Source organism: Amblyraja radiata, chromosome 5, assembly GCF_010909765.2.
Source record: "Amblyraja radiata isolate CabotCenter1 chromosome 5, sAmbRad1.1.pri, whole genome shotgun sequence".
Classification (NCBI taxonomy): Eukaryota; Metazoa; Chordata; class Chondrichthyes; order Rajiformes; family Rajidae; genus Amblyraja; species Amblyraja radiata.
In genome coordinates this window covers 87033977-87055092 of record NC_045960.1, presented here as the reverse complement: position 1 = coordinate 87055092, position 21116 = coordinate 87033977, and the positions used below count along the sequence as shown (strand labels likewise).

Sequence of the window (21116 nt, the reverse complement as noted above, 5' to 3'; positions counted from 1 at the left end):
TTTAGCTCTTAGGGCTAACAGAATCAAGGGATATGGGGAGATAGCAGGAACGGGGTACTGATTTTGGATCGACAGCCTTGATCATATTGAATGGCAGTGCTGCCTCAATGGGCAGAATGACCTACTCGTGCACCTATCTTCTATGTTTCTATCCTGCACTGCGGAAGTTGAATTGCTAATGTAAAAATAAATTTGTACGGAGCTAAAGATTAAATAGACATTTAAGCTCCAGTGGATGACCTTTTTGGGTAGGTTACAAATAAATGCTGGCTGATTCACTGACTCTCTCGAGCAAGGGGAGAGAGTCACCCTCTCACATTGGCATGTAACGTAGGCACCCTTTGTAGAAAGATAGACCTGCAGAATTAAGCTCGGGGATCTCCTGCAACAACAAAAAAAATCCAGGAAAGTCACAAGATCAGCTCCGACAGCAGGATAGGATGTTGTGGACCTAGCACCCTTCTGGCTCATGGGCTTCAGAGATTGCATCTGTGATGCCGGATATATGGCTGGTGATAAGTGCAACGTTATGTTACTGGAATCCTTTATATTTGTGCTTTTATGTCAATGTTGTTCCAGTACTTGTGTTGCAATAAACTGATTACAAATTTATGCCTTAATATTTCTATGCTAGTACAATATATAAAATGCTTAGTTGATCAATGAGTAAATTATTCTATGCTAGCATCATTTACCAATAATGAGAATGTCAGATGAGCTAGGTTTTATGAAGGGAAATTTATGAAGGAAACTCCTGCACCCATTGTCTATTGTCTAAATCATTGATGTAGATGACAAACAGTAACGGGCCAAGCACCGAACCCTGAGGCACACCACTAGTCACAGACATCCAATCTGAGAAGCAACCTTCCACCATTACCCTCTGCTTGAGAAAAACAGTTTAAAGAGAGAAATGACTCGGGTCGTTAAGATGATGAAAAGTGTAGAGAGTAGATACGCACAGGCCATATAACATCACTCACAATCACAGAACACAAAGGGAAACTGACATAAACATATCAAGTTTCATGTGAATATAACCATATAACCATATAACAATTACAGCACGGAAACAGGCCATCTCGACCCTTCTAGTCCGTGCCGAACACATAATCTCCTAGTCCCATATACCTGCGCTCAGACCATAACCCTCCATTCCTTTCCCATCCATATAACTATCCAATTTATTTTTAAATGATATAATGATATATAATATAATATAATATAAATGATATATAAAGCTATGGATAAGATTTTTTTTAATTTCCTTTCAGAGCAGTGGAACAGCAACATTATATAATGTGATATTGATCAGCCCCTTCAATATCATTATGGATAAATATTAGGTTAGAATTAAATCAAACCCCGTTTATTGAAGTCAGCCCCTTCAATAAAAATTATGGATAGATATTAGGTTAGAATTTAAGTTTTCTAGAAGAGGTGAACAATGGAAACTCTCATCTGCTTATTGCTCAAACCTAAGGGCCATACCTACGGAGAAGAGCAAGTCGGGCTTCAATAACAGAGATCACTTATGTGGTGCAGGGCAGTTAATGTACTAACCCGTCCTTTATTAGTTTGAATAACAAGAGTACGCTGCATATCAGTTGAGAAGCAGGGCAATGGACCTTTCGAGTTAAAATTAAAGATGAAATTTAGAAAGCAAATATTGGTAAGGGCTTGGATTAATGGGTTGAGAGGGCTCTGCAGATGGGATATTGGAATGATTGGTGAATCAAGAAGAAATAAATGAGTAGATGCAGTCACAAGAGTCACTGGGAAGAAAAGTTATGAGTTGATTCTTAAAGGTGAGGAGGCCTGCAGAGAATTCTATAAGCAAGATCAAGAGAGATAACAGCTGGAGACATGAAAGAAAAGAGGAATGAATGGAAACCCAGGGTAGAAAGGAACTGCACACTAAATAGCCCTCTCTGGTTTTCTTTCAGATTTCCATCATCAATAGGTTTTGATTTCCACTCAAATGCTGCTTAGGTTTGTTGCGGGTACACAAAATTGCTGGGGAAACTCAGCGGGTGCAGCAGCATCTATGGAGCGAAGGAAATAGGCGACGTTTCGGGCCGAAACCCTTCTTCAGACTGATGGGGGGTGGGGAAAGAAAGAAGGAAAAAGGGAGGAGGAGGAGGAGCCCGAGGGCGGGCGGATGGGAGGGTGGGAGGAGACAGCTAGAGGGTGAAGGAAGGGGAGGAGACAGCACAGGCTAGCCAAATTGGGGGAATTCAATGTTGATGCCATAAGGACGCAAGGACCCCAGACGGAATATGAGGTGCTGTTCCTCCAATTTCCGCTGTTGCTCACTCTGGCAATGGAGGAGACCCAGGACAGAGAGGTCGGATTGGGAATGGGAGGGGGAGTTGAAGTGCTGAGCCACCGGGAGGTCAGGTAGGTTATTGCGGACTGAGCGGAGGTGTTCGGCGAAACGGTCGCCCAACCTACGCTTGGTCTCACCGATGTAAATCAGCTGACATCTAGAGCAGCGGATGCAGTAGATGAGGTTGGAGGAGATACAGGTGAACCTTTGTCGCACCTGGAACGACTGCTTGGGACCTTGAATGGAGTCGAGGGGGGAGGTGAAGGGACAGGTGTTGCATTTCTTGCGGTTGCAACGGAAAGTGCCCGGGGAGGGGGTGGTGCGGGAGGGAAGGGAAGAATTGACGAGGGAGTTGCGGAGGGAGCGGTCTTTGCGGAAGGCAGACATGGGGGGAGATGGGAAGATGTGGCGAGTGGTGGGGTCACGTTGGAGGTGGCGGAAATGGCGGAGGATTATGTGTTGTATTTGCCGGCTGGTGGGGTGAAAGGTGAGGACCAGAGGGACTCTGCCCTTGTTGTGTGTGCGGGGATGGGGAGAGAGAGCAGTGTTACGGGGTATGGATGAGACCCTGGTGTGAGCCTCATCTATGGTGGCGGAGGGGAATCCCCGTTCCCTGAAGAACGAGGACATTTCCGATGCCTCCATGTTGCGATTTTGTTTTGCAGAGTAAGAAGAAACTAAGAAAACAACATCTGTTACTAAACACAATAGATCAATTTTTTAAATCGGCACTGATATAGTTGATGTTGAATGGCATTGGTTAGCACGCAATAAAAAGCTTATCATTGTACCTTGGTACACGTGACAATGAACTAAACTGAGGTATTTGTACTTTAGATTTTTAGGACCACAGAATATGAGCAGCTCATAGGTGGATAAAAAATATTCATCCAAGTCTAATGGCAGAGCAACAAACCGATTACATTGGGAACTAATGGATTCTCATGTATTCAGTTGTCAAACACAAAGTCGTAAATAAGACATGCTGACTGGTAGGTTAACACAAAGTGCTGGAGTACCTCAGTGGATCAGGCAGCATCTCTGGAGATAAAAGATGGGTGACGTTTCGGGTTAGGACCCTTCTTCAGACTGAAAGACTGACTGGTAGGCTAATTGGCTACTGTATGTAATCCCAGATATAGGTGCATTGCAGGAGAATCGGATGCTAAGAGAGAGAATGGGTTAGGTGGAAATATGTGAGGAATGGGATTGACGGGATTTCCCGAAGAGCCAGGATAGCTTATACCCATAAGAAGTTGTGAGAACATAGGGAAGCAGAGCAGGTCTCCTGTCCGAAGAGAAAGCAGTAGGGGAAATATAACTCTTGGTTGGAAGTTTCAATCATTGAAGGTCCATAAGGAATTATTTCCCGACACCAATCTAAATGAGGGGCAACATGCAAGGAAATTACAGTTCTAAATCAGTTCTGATCAGCCATGATCATAATGAATGGCGGTGCAGGCTCGAAGGGCCGAATGGCCTACTCCTGCACCTATTTTCTATGTTTCTATGTTTCTATGTAAAAGGAGGTGCTCACAGAAAATTGGCATACAGCTGCCACTACAGGTGTTCACTGTGGGATCACATTACAGGTCTCCAGTCAGACAATTTCTGTATCAGTTAATTTAATGTGTAGCTCTGAGCTGCAAAAAAATATTTTGTGAAATGGTTGGCTGCATTAGAGGTTGATGGATATGATGATAAATTGGGTATGTAGGGTCAAAAGGAGACACGCTAGTTGGGGCTAATGGCATTTTCTTCTTCATCATCTTCTACATTTATCTTGTTATATGTTACACAAACATTATATCATCATCTCCCTAAAGATGGAATGTCTGTTCAAAATTTTAGTGTATGATTAACACAAATGTCCCTGGTGGATTTTCAGCTTGTGGTAATATTTGAGGTTTTTTTCTGAGGTTGTGTTCAGATTATGTGAAAGTAATTTCCTATTCTCTCTTGAGATCTTTTGTGTGAAGGGTTCAATTGCCTGAAACAATCATTCTCACATCTGTCGAGTTTCCCTGTCCTGCTTGTGGCTTTCATAAATATGTTTTGTTTTTAGTCCTCATCTGACCATATGCCACAAGTTTGTATAGAAATTAGTCTCTAGTGAAGGATCTGAATTTAGGAGCTGGCTTGGTTATGTTCTTTGATAATTTTGATGGAGTGGTAAAGATCAAAGCAACTAGAACCAAGAAATAACATTTTCAGATTTAAGACAATGTTGTTTTTAGGGGTGTCTTAATGAATTAACATCAGCAAAATGATAAGAAGGATGATTGGCCTAGAGTTCTTCTGTGCCTGCAAAGGTGTGATAAATATGCACCGTGACCCAAATACAAATTCATCAGTGGAGAAAATCAGGGCAGCTTGTGGAAAGATGCAAATAAGCAGAATGGTGCAACATTAGAGCACAATCAACATTGGCGCAAAAAAAAAACCTAGCGTTGTATAACAGAAAACCAAAAGAGGTAGAGTCAAGTGTAAGAGCACATGGCAGCATCTAGGGAAGCCAGTGAAAAAGAGATAATTGGTTCAGGGATCTGATAACACTGGAGAAGAAACTGTTCTTAAATCTTGACATCCGGGCTTTCAAGCTCCCTATCTTCTTGCAGAAGGTAGAGGAGAGAAAAGGGAATGTTCAGGGAGTCTTGCATCCTTGATGATAATTCCAGCTTCCCTGCTGAAACACAGCAGGAAGATGGACAGGATTGAAGGAAATGGCGAGTGTTTGATGGAGTGGGCTGTGTTCACCACTCTCCACAGGTTTACTAGAAACAGAGCTAAAGATAGCTTTCTTCTACTTGGCTTTCATGCTTATTTTGCACGCTGCTACGACCATAATAACCTTCTATATTTTTCATTCTTTTAGCCAGTACTTTTGAAATGTTAGTGGTATTCTCCCATTGCTTTTACTTTTAGTAAAATCAAGTTGAGCAGTTCTTATATTTTTCTGAAGTTCTGAGTCTTGCCTCTGTTCTCTGCTGTCATTAAAATACACCACCGTACTTAACCTAATATCGATTGATAACATATTTTTTAATGCCAGATTTGAATGGTATTTATTGCTGAATTTAATCCCCATTTTCTTATGGAATTACTGTCCAACATTAGCAATGTTGCGGCAACAACATTATCATATGTTCTCACCAGTGAGCTGATCACAAAGCCCACCTGAAAAGCCACTCTAACTCTTTCTTGTTCATGTGACTATGCGGATTTTCCTTCACTCTTGGTGCAGTTGTGACATAAAACATAGACACCTTATTGGAAATTTCAGACAATCAATGTGTCTCACAGCCTAATCTGTCATACAACAGGGAAAATGCTCAGATTCCCAAACTCTGAGCTATGTTGCAAATCTGCCGACTCCTCTCCCTGGAGTCGTTTCATACCTAGCTCAGATAATCTTCACTTTTCTTCAGAATTCATCGCGCCTCGCTACGCTGGTGATTTCTTTATTAGATGAAAGATCGAGAACTGAGCAAAGTTCCTATGATAGGGATGGATCGAGCTGAAGTGCCATATCTCAGGAATTCTTCATTTTCCAACACAGTTTTCCTGATGCTTTAGTGAAGAGGGAGATAAATCCAAAAGGTTAATGTTTAAAATGTCAATAAGTGTGAAGCGAAAAGGAATTGAATACAAGTGTTCTTATGCAAAAGAGAAACAATATTTTATGTGGCAACTTTGTTTTGATCTCATGTCCCAATAAATACTCAAATTGATCGAGTGATTATAATACAATGGACTAATACTTTATTAGCCAAGTATGTTTTACAACATACGAAGAATTTCATTTGCCAAGTCAGTCATACAAATAAAAAGCAACAGAACACACAAAATACATTTTAACATAAACATCCACCACAGTGACCCCTCCACATTCCTCACTGTGATGAAAGGCGAAAAAAAAGTTCAATCTCTCCCTTCTTCGTTCTCCCGAGGTCGGGGGCCTTCTGTTGATGGGGCGATCTTAACTCCCGTAGCCGGTGGTCGAGCCCTCCGCATTGGGGTGATCAGCTCCTGCATCAGGGGGGATTCTCAGCTCCCTGACGCTGGCGATCGGAACTCGGGTCGGGACTGGTCGAACGTCATGCGGCTTCTGGAACGCACTACTCGGTCTCTCCATAGACTGCGAGCCTTTGATGGTAAAGTCCGCAGGCCGCGGTTGAAGCGATCCCAGGCAAGGGATCAGCCTTGATGGTAAGTCCATGCCCCATGGTGGGGCTCAAAGCCAGACCCGAGGAGGCCTCCATCTCCATGATGTTAGGCCGCTGAGCGACGGGAGAGACGGCCCAAAAAACAATCGCATCTCCGGCAGGGTAAGCGACTGAAAAAACAGTTCTCCTCCCCCTCCCCCTCCCCCTCCCCCACATAAAACAAACCAGACAACATTTACACAAACATTTGAAACACACTAAAAATAACAAAGAAAAAGACGAAAAGACAGAGGCTGTTGGCGAGGCTGCTCATCGTACGGAACCCCTGGCAGCCTTCCTTTATTTTCAGACCTGCATAAAAAAAAGATCTATCAAAAAATATTAAAAAGCAGAGCAGACATTGTTACGATATGTTTGTTCTCACTAGGGGATCAGCCAGTCTTCTATTAACAATGTTCTTGTACCGTACCTGGTGCTCTGCCGTGCCCAGAGCAGATACAAGTAGCAAGATTATCACAAAGTGAAGTGGCAGTCAAATCCCTTGAGGGTTGTTGATCCACTGCTCCAGAAGATAAAGCACAGAGAGGCCAGCAGGCAATGCTGGCATCAGGCTTTGAAGTAAAATTAGATTCCCTCCAGGAGAGAAAAGGAATCAATTCCAATATGACAAATGGAACACAGTGAAATGTGTGTCCAATGATCACTTATGACACGAGGTTGAAATAGAAGCACCTTTCCTGCTAATCAGAAATGTCATTCCTGTGCATTGTGAACAGGTGATTGCTTTTAATTAACAGCAAATAATTCATTGTCGCCAGCACAGCCCTCTTCCTTCTATTCTTCTGATCACTGAGAATACGAGAATTGTTGATTGCAAGAGTCAATTTATAAACAGCTCAGAACAAGAGGATTAGCAGAAATTGGCCGGGGTCAGCTTTTCCCTTCCCTTCCCCCTGTCTTCCTATAGCCCTGATTAAAGTATCCAACCTCTGATTTGAACATTCTCAGCAACTGAGCTTCTCTGCCTTGATAGAGAATTTTCAAAGATTCACATTCCTCTGCATAAGAAATTTCATCTCATCACTATCCTAAATGACTAGTCCCTTTTCACAAATCTTTGACCTCTAGTTTTAGACACCACAATCAAAGTAACTATACTAATTCATTCATCATCGTTGAAAACATTAGCGATGCAGTGGTGCTGGTTTCCAACGGGAACAGTGACGGACGCACCACACATCTGTGTCCTCCAGTTCCTGCGGACTTCTGCTGCTAGAAGTATAGGATTTTGATGTGTGTGCTTTATCATCATTCCTTACAATGCTATGTACGACAGTGACCTCAACTTCTACTGAAGTGTGGATGACCATTGGCACGCTAGAATCTCATCCGCCCTTTGACAGGTCTTGTTTTTGGTCCTGTTGGAGGTCCACAGCCCCCTCCTCACCTGGTAAACCAGGTGGGGGAGATGGTTTAGTCGCCGACTATCCGACCATGGAGCAGGTAGCATGGGATTACACGGTACCCTAGGCGGGGGTAAGTCCCCCCCGACCTGACCGTCAGGGGGAGATGGCATGATTACTAATGGCATGATTCAATGTGGTCTTATCTTTTCTTTTGAACTCTTGGGAATGATGCTCAAGGCTGTACTTGTTGAAAAAAAATACTTACTCCTAGTTAGCCCCTAACGTCTATGTTCACCATCTAAGGCAAAAGTATTCTTCTTTGACCAAAACTGTACACAATTTTCTGGGTGCAGTCTCACCAATTCTCAATGAAATTAGTTCTAAGACATTATCAGTCTGTTTGCTTTGAGCTGTTAATTTCCTGATTTTTTTAGAGCCTTTAATAAAATATAAATCTGGCACTGGTATGTTGCCAAAGAAAATTGAATTGTTATGTAAGTTAAGACTCCAGTAAAATAAATAATTTAGAACAAACAAGCCAAATTGGCGGGCATGCAATCTCCTTTGAAATCTATCAGTTTTTGATCCTGATGCCTGACTTGAGTTAGAATCTCAAGCTGGAGAATTCCAGCAAGACTGGCTCTTGTCTTTAGACTCCATGTGGATACCAGCGGTGTGGAGCCAACTGATATTATTTCCATCCACACCCAGTATTTGTTCCCACTCCTTTTCAAATCTCTCAATGCACACGGGAGAAATCTAGGATTCATTTCAAACCAAATAATGGTGGTTTTGGAGCAGCATGGTGGAGCGGCGGTAGAGTTGCTGCCTTACAGCGCCAGTGACCCTGGTTCGATCCTGACTACAGGTGCTGTCTGTGCAGAGTTTGTGCGTTCTCCCTGTGGTGACATAGGTTTCCTCCCAATTGCCAAAGTCTTACTGGTTTGTAGAATAATTGGCTTTGGTAAAAGAATTGTAGAATTGTCCCATGTGTGTTAATGTATGGGGATCACTAGTCGGCATGGACTCGGTGGGTCAAAGGGCCTGTTTCCACACTGTATCTCTCAACTAAACTTGTCGAGACCAGCCAGTCAAAATCAGCTTTGTTTGCCCCATTACTTGTTCTACCTCTGGTTCAATCCTGTGATTATCCTTGCTAGATTCTAAAATCCTACCATTATATTTGTTTGTAAACATTGTAAAGCTCATTCTTTGATACTTGGGCAGCTCAATAGTGCGACTGGTGGGTCTGCTGGCACACAGCACCCAAGACCCGGGTTTGATCCAGACCTTGGCTGCTGTCCATGTGGAGTTTGCCTATTGTGCCTGTGACTGTATGGGTTTCCTCCAGGTGCTCCGGTTGTCTCCCACATTCCTTAGATGTACTGATATGTAGGTTAATACACCTATAAATTGCCCCTAATGTGTAGGGAGTAATGAGAAAGTGGGATAACATAGAAGTAGTTTGAGTCAGGGTGGACTCAGTGAACCAAAGGTTTTGTCTCGATTCTGAATCTCTCAGCTAAAATATTTTTTACTTCTCTCTGTAATCCATGTAGAACAGCTTTATTATGAATTTTGTTTATTCTCTTGGGGATTTTTTTTTTTTAAATGTTTGTGATGTAATCTTTCATTATGTTGTTTATGAAAATTTGTCAATCTGCCTTGCCAACCTTCCCCTTTAAAACCATTTAATTTGTTTTAAAATCCTAGTTTTAACTCAACATTAACTAAATTCTCAGTCAATATAAAGTCCCATCACATCATGTTAACACTTCCCCAGAGAATTCCCTTTATTACAAGGTTGTTATGAGCCCTATCACACATTGCACTTTAAATGGAATAGAAATTAACTCTTCCCTCGATAGTTCCTTATCAATATGCTATGGACATCTATCTTAAATGCCTTCCATGAATTTATCCTTTTATAACACATTTTTTCATGTCCCCTCCTTTGTGATTATGAATGGACCACAGATAGGCTAACTAACATTTCCACACTGTCTGTGTGTTCGGCATACGAAAACATCTCAAGATCATGTCAGATTGCAAACCATATCTCTTAAGCATCGGCCTGCTGTGAGTCAGGACTTAACTCTTTTTAGACCATGCTTTTAATTTTCAAAACGTTGTTTATATTTTTATGACATTAGTGAAGACTGCTCATTTGTATTCGCAGCAACTAAATCTTAAACTTTATACATCAATGGTTCAACGGTGCTTTATTGTCACGTGTGCACTGTACGGTGATATTATTTTTGCGGAGATCACACATGCATGAGCCGCCATATTTAGGTGCCATTTACAAAAAGTCCATGGTCTCGATATACTGGAGTGACTCCCCGATCACATTGACTATGGCTACTACTTCTCAGCAGTTTGTTTGAAGTCTACACTCTCCTCTGATTATTCTGCTACCCGGATCATACTTTCTCATCACCAAATTCATGAAAACCATCAGGAAAGCCAAGAGAGACTACAGACACAAAGTGGAATCTAACTACTACAGCTCTGACCCCAGATGCATGTGGGGTGGATTATGCTGCATCACAGACTACAAAGGGAAAAACAGGAGCACTGTTCAGCCTACCGTATCGCTCCCGGGCGAGCTTAACACCTTTTACACCCGGTTCGATGCAGAGAACACAGCACCCTCCATGAGTCCACAAGTGTGCAGGGGGACCACCACACTGACCCTACAAATGGCAGACATGAGGCGGTCCTTCAAAAAGGTCAATGACCGCAAAGCTCCAGGGCCGGATGGTATTCCACGGTGGGCTCTCAGGGTGTGCGCTGATCAACTGGCAGAGGTGTTCACCAACATCTTCAACCTCTTCCCTGAGTCAGTCTGTGGTTCCCACTCCCTTTAAAGCATCCATCATTGTTCCTGTACCAAATAAACCAGTAACTTCCTGTTTAAATGACTATCGTCCTGTCGCACTGACATCAGTCATCATGAAGTGCTTCCAGCGACGTCAAAACTCACATCTGCTCCTCTTTCCCTGACACCTTGGAACCTCTTCAGTTTGTGTATAGACCAAACAGGGCCACGGGTGATGCCATCGCCATGGCAACACACACTGCACTCGCCCACCTGGACAAAGAGAATACATACGTGAGAATGCTCTTCATCGACTACAGCTCGGCATTCAACACCATAATTCCCTCAAAAATCGTCCCCAAGCTCCTTGATCTTGGACTATAGACCTCCATCTTTGGCTGGATATTCGACTTCCTGACGGGCAGGCCACAGCTGGTGAGTATTGGCAGCCACACCTCTTCCTCACAGATCCTCAACACAGGCACACCACAGGGCTGTGTGCTCAGTCCTCTCCTGCGCTCCCTGTTCACGCACGACTGTAATGCCAAGCACAGCTCAAACATCATCCAAACGTTTGCTGATGACACAACCATCCTGGACCTCATCACAGACAACAATGAGATGCCCTACAGAGAGGAGGTAAGGGCACTATACAGCTGGTGCCAGGAAAATAACCTCTCTTTCAATGTCAGCAAAACTAAAGAGATGATCGTGGATTACAGGAGACAGCAGCGGAGTGGACACCACCCCATCCACATCAATGATGCTGAGAATGAAAGGGTCAGCAGCTTCAAGTTCCTCGGTGTGCACATCACTGAGGACCACCCTTGGATACTGCACCCGGACACAATAACTAAGAAAGCCCGGCAGTGGCTCTTTTTCATGAGAAGACAGAGGAAGTTTGGCATGAACGGCAGCTTCTACAGAGGCACCATCGAGAGCCTACTGACGGGCTGCATCATAGTCTGGTACGGGAACTGTTCTGCCCACAGCTGCAAATCACTACAGAGAGTGGTGAAGGCGGCACAGCACATCACTGGCGACTGTCTCCCGGCCATTCAGGACATTTTCCACCGGCGGTGCCTGCGGAAGGCACAAAGCACCATCAAGGACCACAGCCACCCAGCACGCAGAATCCTTGTTACCATCAGGCAAGCGATACAGGAGCATGGCTGCATGCTCCATCAGACATGAACCGTTTTTACCATCAGGCCATCAGGCTTCTGAACTCATAAACACATTTCATATCATATATGTTAATTATTTTATTATTGTCTTTTTACCTTACCAATGACATTTTTATCTTATTTTATCCTTGTTATATTATTGCTGAGGTGACCCGTTGTCTTGTCAAACACATTTCATTGCACCGTTGACCCGGTGTTAACCTACATATGGCAAATAAAACTGAATTGAAAACTGAATTGATATGCAATACTTATGCACAGGAGATAAGACCAGTCAAAATCTGTTCTTATCTCAATGCCAGTAGCTGTAATTCTTTTCACTGTTCCTACTGCTTAAATCATGTTGTATCACAAGAGACTTCACGCTTGTTTCACTCATTAGAATAAAAATAACATCAGCATGAAAAGGCCCTTTGGCCTCTTGCACTGACTTAGTTGCTGAATAACCATTCATCTCAGTCCCATTTTCATAATTACAATGGTTCCTTTAATATTTCAAAATCTATTAATCACTTTCTTAAATATACTCAATAACTCAGCATCAACAGCTTTTCTGTGAAAATTACAAAGATTAACTACTCCGTTGTGTAGAAATTTCTTCTAATTTCAGTTCCCTCAAGGAACAACCTCCCCACCAAGAAACCAATCTTTCATTCCATTTTGTGCAGATATATTCTTCTTTGGTTGGGTGAGCTGATGTGTACAATATATTGCAGGTTTGGCTTCACAAGGAATCTGTATACTTGCAATAAGATTCCTTTAAGGGCCTATCCCATTTGGGCGATTTTTCAGCGGACTGCCGGCGACTATCAAGTTCGCGGCACTCGCTGAAAAACCGGAAACAGGAACGGCGAGGTCAGAGTGGAACACACAAACGTACACACAAACAAATCGCAAAGGCGGCGGCCAGGGAAAGAGGGGAAGCGCTGTCCGAAATTCACATGGTGCAAAGCCAAGGTGATACAGGCACACACCGTGATGAACTGGAAGGTTAAGACGGCTAGTACGGTGTACGGTAAGTCCTTTAAAAGAAGGGGGGAGGGGAGAAGGGGGGGCGAGAAGGGAGGAGAAGGAGTGGAGACACTTTTCAGAAGCCAGACAACTTTTAATAAGCCAGAGATACACAGCTGTTAAGTTCGGCGGGCATTTAACATTACCGGTGTGTTCTCCTTGGTTCTGAAAGCTTGTGCTTCCTTTTTTTTCCCCCCAATGAGCCAATGAAAATGCCCGGTCAGCAAAGGCGATTAACTAAAACTACCTATGACCAGCTCGACTATCTATATCTACATGGCGACCCCACTACAATGGCACCTATGACTACAAAAGTATAGATTTTCTCCATGGCGACCAACTTTTGGTCGCAAAAATGTTTTAATCATGTTGAAAATGAGGCAGCGACTAGTTCCCAGAATGCGGGAACTCCTCGCAACCATGAAGGAGATTCACCAGAGACCACCAGCGATCATGTGGCGATCATGTGATGATCATGTGGTGATCATTTGCCTAAAAAGTTGCCTAAGTGGGACAGGCCTTCACTCTTGTACTCAAATTCAATTAAGGCCAATGCATTAATTGGCAGCACATAAACACAGTGCTGGAAGAACTCATTTGGCCAGGCAGCATCTGTGGTGGGAAGCAGACCGATGAGATATCATGACAGGACACTTCTGCAGACTGATCATTTGCCTTCCTAACCATTTTAATGGAAGCTTTCTGTGAATCATGTCCAAGACCTGTACCAAAACAGAAAGTGCAGACAGCCTGGAGTGAGAACACTTTAGTTTTCAATGCAGGTACAGCACTGATTTTCCAGCACCCTTAGTTCCAGACCCCTTCTGGATTATCCGTTTTGCCAAACCAACAGAGGGTACGGCCACTGGGAGGAGTCAAACGGTACCAGAGTGGTCCACCTAGGCCGTCAAGGGGCTGAAATACCGGCAGCAAAGTCTAAGTCTAAGGTCTAATATCACTATCCCACATCACAAGGGACAATTTTGCAAAGGAAGTTGAGAAGGGTTTACAGAATGTTGCAGGTAGATTATGTGAATGGCATAGATCTGGCAAATGTGGAATTATTCACTTTTGCAGGAAAAAATGGAACCTATATATTATCTAAATGTTGAGAGACTGCAAACCTTAGGTGTAGAGGAATCTGAGAATCTAAGCACATGAATCAGAAAAAAGGATGCAGATGTAGTAAGTAATTAGGAAAATTATTATTAATTGTGAAGAGAATTGAATAATAATGCGGGGAGATCATGCTTCAATTATAAAGAGAATTGGTGAGACCACATCAGGATTACATTGCACAGTATTAGTGTCGTTCTTCAAGGAAAGATGTAAATCTATTAGAAGCAGTGAACTAAAGTTTAGTAGACTAATACCTGGAATGGGTGTTTTGCCTTGCAGGGGAGGATTGAACGTGCTAGGATTGTAGCTGCTGGAATTTAGAAGAATTACAGGTACTTAAATGAAACATTGAAAACCATCAGGGAATTGGCAGGATGGATATGCAGGGGAGGTCCTCCTGCGGGTGAATCTGTTCCGTCACTATAAATTGTCTATTTAAGACAGAGACTGAGAAGTGGTCACTTTTTTGTGTCAGAGGGTTGTGAGGTTTTGGACTTTTCATCCTTAAAAGCCAATAAAAGCAGAAACTTGGAACATTTCAAAGGCAGAATGCTGGGGAGGGAGTGAGTGGATTTGCGTTGGGGAAGAGGCGGGGGGGTGGGGGGGGGAGGAATTGGTGGAGGTGGAATTGGTCAGAGGTTGTTAAGGTTATTGGGGGGTGAGAATGAAATGTTTCCAGGGTGCAGAAACACAGAGTTGAGATCATAAACTGATTGGCCATATTATTAAATGACAGATAGATACAAAATGTTGGTGTAACTCAGCGGGACAGGCAGCGTCTCTGGAGAGAAGGAATGGGTGCTGGTTCAGGTCAAGACCCTTCTACAGGCTGATGTCAGGAGTGGGCGGTACAGAGATAACATGTCGTCAGAGGCAGTAAGACAGGTAGGAGACCTGGGAAGAGGGAGGCAAAGGCTACTTGGAGTTAGAGAAGTCAATGTTCATACCACTGGAGTGTAAGCTACCCAAGTGAAATATAAGGTGATGTTCCTCCAATTTGCGCTGGGCCTCACTGACAATGGAGGAGGCTCAGGACAGAAAGGTCAGTGTGGGAATGGGAGGGGGAGTTAAAGTGTTTAGCAACCGGTTATTATTAAATGACAGAGCAGGCAAGAGGGACCCCAAGTGGAATACCACCTTCCTGATTTGTATGTTGATTTATTGAAAGTAAATTTGGTGCTGAATGTCCTAGCTCTCAAACTGATAGCAAATGCAGCTTAGGTAAAGAACTACTTGAGTTGAAAATAATGTACTGCTCTTGCTAACTTTAAAGTGAAGTGCAAGGTCAATGCCAGATGTAATTATTCATAACAAATATTCCAGCTTGTTGTAGGTTGAAATTGCAGAACTGTAACATTTTATCAGCCTACTATCCTTCATTCTCAGATTTGTCTTCTGCACCTGTGTGTCCATTCTTACTCCAAAGGGCTCTGATGGATGTGTTGGGTGGGAATAGAGCAACCTAGACAGCAAACATCTCAAAGGTTAAAGTAAATAGTACATTCTATTTTTTTCTATCATTCAATATATATTGTCATGTTTAACAGATTAATTCAATGGATTATTATGCCCAATAACACAGAATGAATTTGCACCATAATCATTTAGACATCAAGAAACAAGGCTACACATGTTACAAAAGCCTGACAAGGCAAAACTATTATTCAAAACCAGCAAAAACATTATTGACAGATTCTGGTTTAGTAGGGGTGTCAGGGTTTATGGGGAGAAGGCAGGAGAACGGGGTTGAGAGGGAAAGATAACTCCTGACATCTTTACTAATCAAGAATCTGTCAATCTCTGCCTTAAAAATATCCATTGACAGCCTCCATAACTGTCTGTGGTAATGAGTTCCACAGATTCACCACCCTCTGACTTTCCTTTGTTGTCCACAAAGCAACATCTGTGCCATAAATGTTACTTTATACCATGGAGCAACCTGCAATCCTCTCAAAACTATGTTCTCATTCCTCCAGCTGCTCTCTGCCAGGAACAACATGTATTAAAAACATAGAAACATAGAAAAATAGGTGCAGGTGTAGGCCATTCGCCCCCTCGAGCCAGCACCGCCATTCAATATGATCATGGCTGATTATCTAAAATCAGTACCCTGTTTCTGCTTTTTTCCCATAGCCCTTGATTCCTTTAGCCCCAAGAGCTAAATCTAACTCTCTCTTGAAATTACCTTCTCTCACAATAGAATGCATACATGGAAAAATGACTGCATTCAGTATTACAGATAGTTCCAACCCCAACCTGAAGGATTCTGACATTAAAGTTATGGTGAATGTGACCTTAAGGGCCAGGGGGAAAGTGATTCTCAGCTGTCTATTTGATTGCTGTTCTGGGTGAAACAAGTGGTTCTGTCTATACAAAACTAAAACTCTGATCTTGTGCTCTACCGGTTTGCGGAGTTTTTGCGCAAAAATGGTACATGATAGTGCTGCTATTTTTCACCCCCTTACTCGCCATTCTCCTGTGCTGCGAGTGTAACAAGTTTTGTTCCAATCGATGGTATATTGTAAAAGTTATCGAAGTTTAAAAATCGTAAAAATGCGCATGCGCAGATTGCTGTCAGTTGCAGCCACTCAGATTGGTCTCCTTTCCTGTCACTCAGGAAGGGGCATTGCTATGGTGAAGGAGCGGCGCCACTGCTCGAGGAGCTGTGGCTACAATGTACCTGGTGGGGAGGGTGGTGCCACGGGCTGTGCCCAGTGCCTGGGCCTGGGCTGGAGTCGCGGGCCCAGCCCGGGGACTAAGCCATCCTGCAGCACATCCTGTAGCACAGCCTCCGCTACTGCTCTGTGCGCAACTCTGGCTCAGCCGCATGCCACCCTCACCCCACCCCCGGCACATTGAGCCCGGCTCCGTCGAGGCCCAGGTCCGTGAGTGCTTCGGCCGCCTACAGCCAGGGCCAGGCCAAGTACGGGAACCAGGCCAAGTTCCAGGCCCTGCTGCTGCTCTACGACTGGGGTAGGTGCTGGGGCAGGGAGGAGGGTGTGGGAAATGAGGAGGAGGGAGATGGGGTGATAGGGGGACATGTGGGGGGGGGACAGCGTCAAGCCCCGCTGTATACCCGCTGCCAAAGGACACCGCGAGTCTCGGGACAGGCAGTGGTTCCTGCCCGTGGGCACGGACACCAGGAGGAGCCCTAACGCAACGCAGCATTAAACGGAGAGAGGGAGCACCACAGCCCGGCCCACATCACGGGGGGGGGGGGGAAGAGAAGATGAAGGAAGGGGGGGGAGTGGGATGAGGGAGGGAGGGGGAGAGAGGGATGATGGAGGGAGAGAGGGATGGAGAGGGGAAAGAGGGAGGGGGGTGGAGAGAGGGATGAGGGAGTGGGGTAGAGGGGTAGTGGAGTGCAGGGGGGTAGGGAGGGGAGTATAAGGGGTCTGGGGTGATGGGAAGGGTGGGATAGAGTGGGACGTAGAGGGAGAGTGTGACAGCGAGGGGTAGATTCGATGGGAGGGGGATAGGCGTGAGTGGTGGAATAATGCGTTGGGGGACCAGGATTCCCGTGTGACAGGGACCCAATGGGTCCCACTTAGTCTAGTATCACACTAAATTTGCAGATACTTAATAAATTGCTCTTCACCCTTCTAATGGAGGTTGCATTAGGAAATGCTGAAAAACAGCAGATGCTAGAATCTTCAGCAAGGTCAGATTCATTCAGTCTGCAGTGGGGTTGTGACCCAAAACATTGCCTGACCAATCCCTCCACAGATGCTGTGTGACTCATTGCAGTGTAGTTTCTCCCACACTTTCTCATTTTGATGCATTTGATCTCATTCTTGATTCATACAGGTGTCAGGGGTTATGGAGAGAAGGCAGGAAAATAGGATTCAGAGGGAAAGATAGAAACGCAATGATTGAATGGTGGAGTAGATTTGATGGGTCAAATAGTCTAATTCTGCCCCTAGAACATATGAATATGAACTATTTGGAAACTTACCTCCCAAATATCCGCGGCAGATCCAAACTCAGAGTGCCCTTGACCCCATTCTACATTTCCCTCTACTTTGTCACTTCAGACCATCGTCTACTTCCTCATCCTTCTTCTCATTCTCCCCAACGCATTGCATGCCTTGAGAATACATGGAGCTACCATTTACTGCAGAAGCCTAAGGACATTGTCAACTCCTTCAACTGAATCAAAACAATGTTAAGTCGAAACAAAGATCAATTAGCCTTGAAGACCTGTGTTGCTGCAAAAGTAGGGTTTATTTTTGCTGCTCAACCCTTTAATCTATGAAAATTCATTCTGATACTGCTTGTGTCACTTTTCTGGGAGAGCAGCAGGGGAATAGTTTACTTCAACCCATGATTTGCAAGTAGCAATATTCCTGGAGCCTGAACAATTTTCTGTATAGTAACTATGTGCAAATTTGAGAGTCAAGCTGAGCACCACTTATAAATGCAACTTCCCGACATGATGACAGGCCTGCGAGTGATGAGCACTGCAGAATACTTAGCTATTAATAGTTTTTTTTCCCCCAAGTCTGAACTGCGAAGGCTGTGTCAGAAGTTTCGCTGATACACTATAGCAGAGAGTATGGCCACTGGGATGGGAAACATGGAGCAGTTAGGTCCAATTCCCATAGCTCATAAAGGCAGGAAGGTATCCTTAACTGGACCATGGAGATAGCATGCCCTTTAGTGAGTATTCCACAGCTGGCTTTAGAATTGGTCTTCTCAACGACGACTTGGGTAAAAAGGGCTCTAAAACGTGCACTCAAGTAGTACTTTGTCCTTGAAGATATGAGATTCGTCCTATCAGGAAAATCAGACCAATTCTTAAAGATTTGGTCTCCATTTATCGACTTATTACAAGCATATGGTGTAACACAACCTTAGAAATTAATTGTTTCAGAACCGGGGGAGGGGTGGGTAAAGATACGAAGGAGGCATATCCCTTTCAATTTCTCTCTTTTTTTTCTTTTCTCTTTTTCTCTCCTCTATTCTTTTTCTTTTTGCTTATTTCACATCACCTTCTTTTCTTTTTCGAGCTATATAATATTCTCTCTCTCTATATTTCTTGCTTTTCTTAATCTTTTTTTCTACTATTAAATTTAAAATAAGAAGTTGTACATGAAATGTAATGTGTTATTTATGTCTTATATTATTGTACATCACTTCTAATAAAAATATATATTTTTAAAGTAGTACTTTGCTCAGCTTTGTGCTGAATTGCTCATCCCAGACTTGCAATGGTGACAACAACAATTCCTTTCATGCACATGGAGGACCTGTTTCATGGTGCACTCTTCAAATTATCTGCATGGCTCATAAAAGCCGTGTTCTACAAGATTGAATTTCACGCCCATAATGTCAAACTAATACACACACTGATTGACTTCATGGTGGACATACTCCGTGATTCCCGAGATTGTTAGCATCACTTCCACTAATGTCCTTCCCAATATCACACTGGTACAATCTGCATCTTGCATTTGCATACCTGCACTGGATGCGATTTAGGAAGCAAATTATTACCAGTGGTGATGAACGGTGTTGCCTGCTCAAATACTGCCACGAGATTTTTCGTTGTTAAATATATCACCGGTTAAATTTCTTCATTGTTGCATTTGAAGAGTGGTGTAATCAAAACTTAAATATTGAAGAGCAAAAGAGTTAAATGAGTCAGTTTAAAGATTTTAAAAGTCATCTACTTGTTGATGAATCATAGTTGATAACATGGTGACAGGACACTTGGACCTGTTTTCCCATGTCCATGCTAATCTTTTGTTTAGTTTAGTTTAGAAATACAGCACGGAAACAGGCTATTCGGCACACCAAGTCTGCACCGACCAGTGATCCCCGCACATTAACTCAAGCCTATGCACATTAGGGACAATTTAAACTTATACCAAGTACACAAGCCAATTAACCGACAAATCTGTACGTCTTTGGAGTGTGGGAGGAAACCGAGGATCTCGGTGAAAACATACGTAGTCATGGGGTATATACTCTGTGCAGACAGCACCGTAGTCGGTATCATATCCGGGTCTCCGGCGCTCTTGTTTTTGATACTGTCAACATGGAAAAGGGCTCAGACTATCTATCCTCCCTGCCTCTCGTACCTTATGTACCTCTATTATGTGAAATATCAAATATGTAAGCTTATATCTTCCTGAAGATGGGTAAGAATACATTTCTGAATCTTTATTTTTTTAGTGGCCAGAAATTAAAATTCTATGCGTTTTGTTTTTAAGTTTCATTTTAACAAATCTGAACTGATCTGATATAGTAGTGGCCAGAATATCTGGGAATACAGAGGAACAGAGGACATTAAGCAGGAAATGGTATTGGATAGACTGATGGGACTGAAGGCTGATAAATCCCCAGGGCCTGATGGTCTGCATCCCAGGGTACTTAAGGAAGTAGCTCGAGAAATCGTGGATGCATTGAGGATAATTTTCCAATGTTCTATAGACTCAGAATCAGTTCCTGTGGATTGGAGGGTAGCTAATGTTATCCCACTTTTTTAGATAGGTGGGAGAGAGAAAACGGGGAATTATAGACCAGTTAGCCTGACATCGGTGGTGGGGAAGATGCTGGAGTCAATAATAAAAGATGAGATAGCCGCACATTTGGATAGCAGTAACCGGATCGGTCCGAGTCAGCATGGATTTACAAAGGGGAAATAAATGCTTGACTAATCTTCTGGAATTTTTTGAAGATGTAACTAGCAAAATGGACAAGGGAGAGACAGTGGATGTAGTGTACCTGGACTTTCAGAAAGCATTTGATAAGGTCCCACATAGGAGATTATTGGGCAAAATTATGGCACATGGTATTGGGGGTAGAGTGCTGACATGGATAGAAAAGTGGTTGGCAGACAACAAACAAAGAGTAGGGATTAACGGGTCCCTTTCAGAATGGCAGGCAGTGACTAGCGGGGTACCAAAAGGCTCGGTGCTGGGACCGCAGCTATTTACAATATATATCAATGGTTTGGATAAAGGGATTCAAAGTAACATTAGCAAATTTGCAGATGACACTAAGCTGGGTGGCAGTGTGAACTGTGAGGAGGATGCTATGAGAATGCAGGGTGACTTGGACAGGTTGGGGGAG

At 43.5% G+C, this 21116-nt stretch overlaps 1 protein-coding gene across 1 annotated transcript in view; it reads left to right on the top strand.

The window, feature by feature from the left end:
* sntg2 (syntrophin gamma 2) overlaps window positions 1-21116 on the top strand; it is a 218657-nt gene that overhangs the window by 97132 nt on the left and 100409 nt on the right. The window lies entirely within an intron of this gene.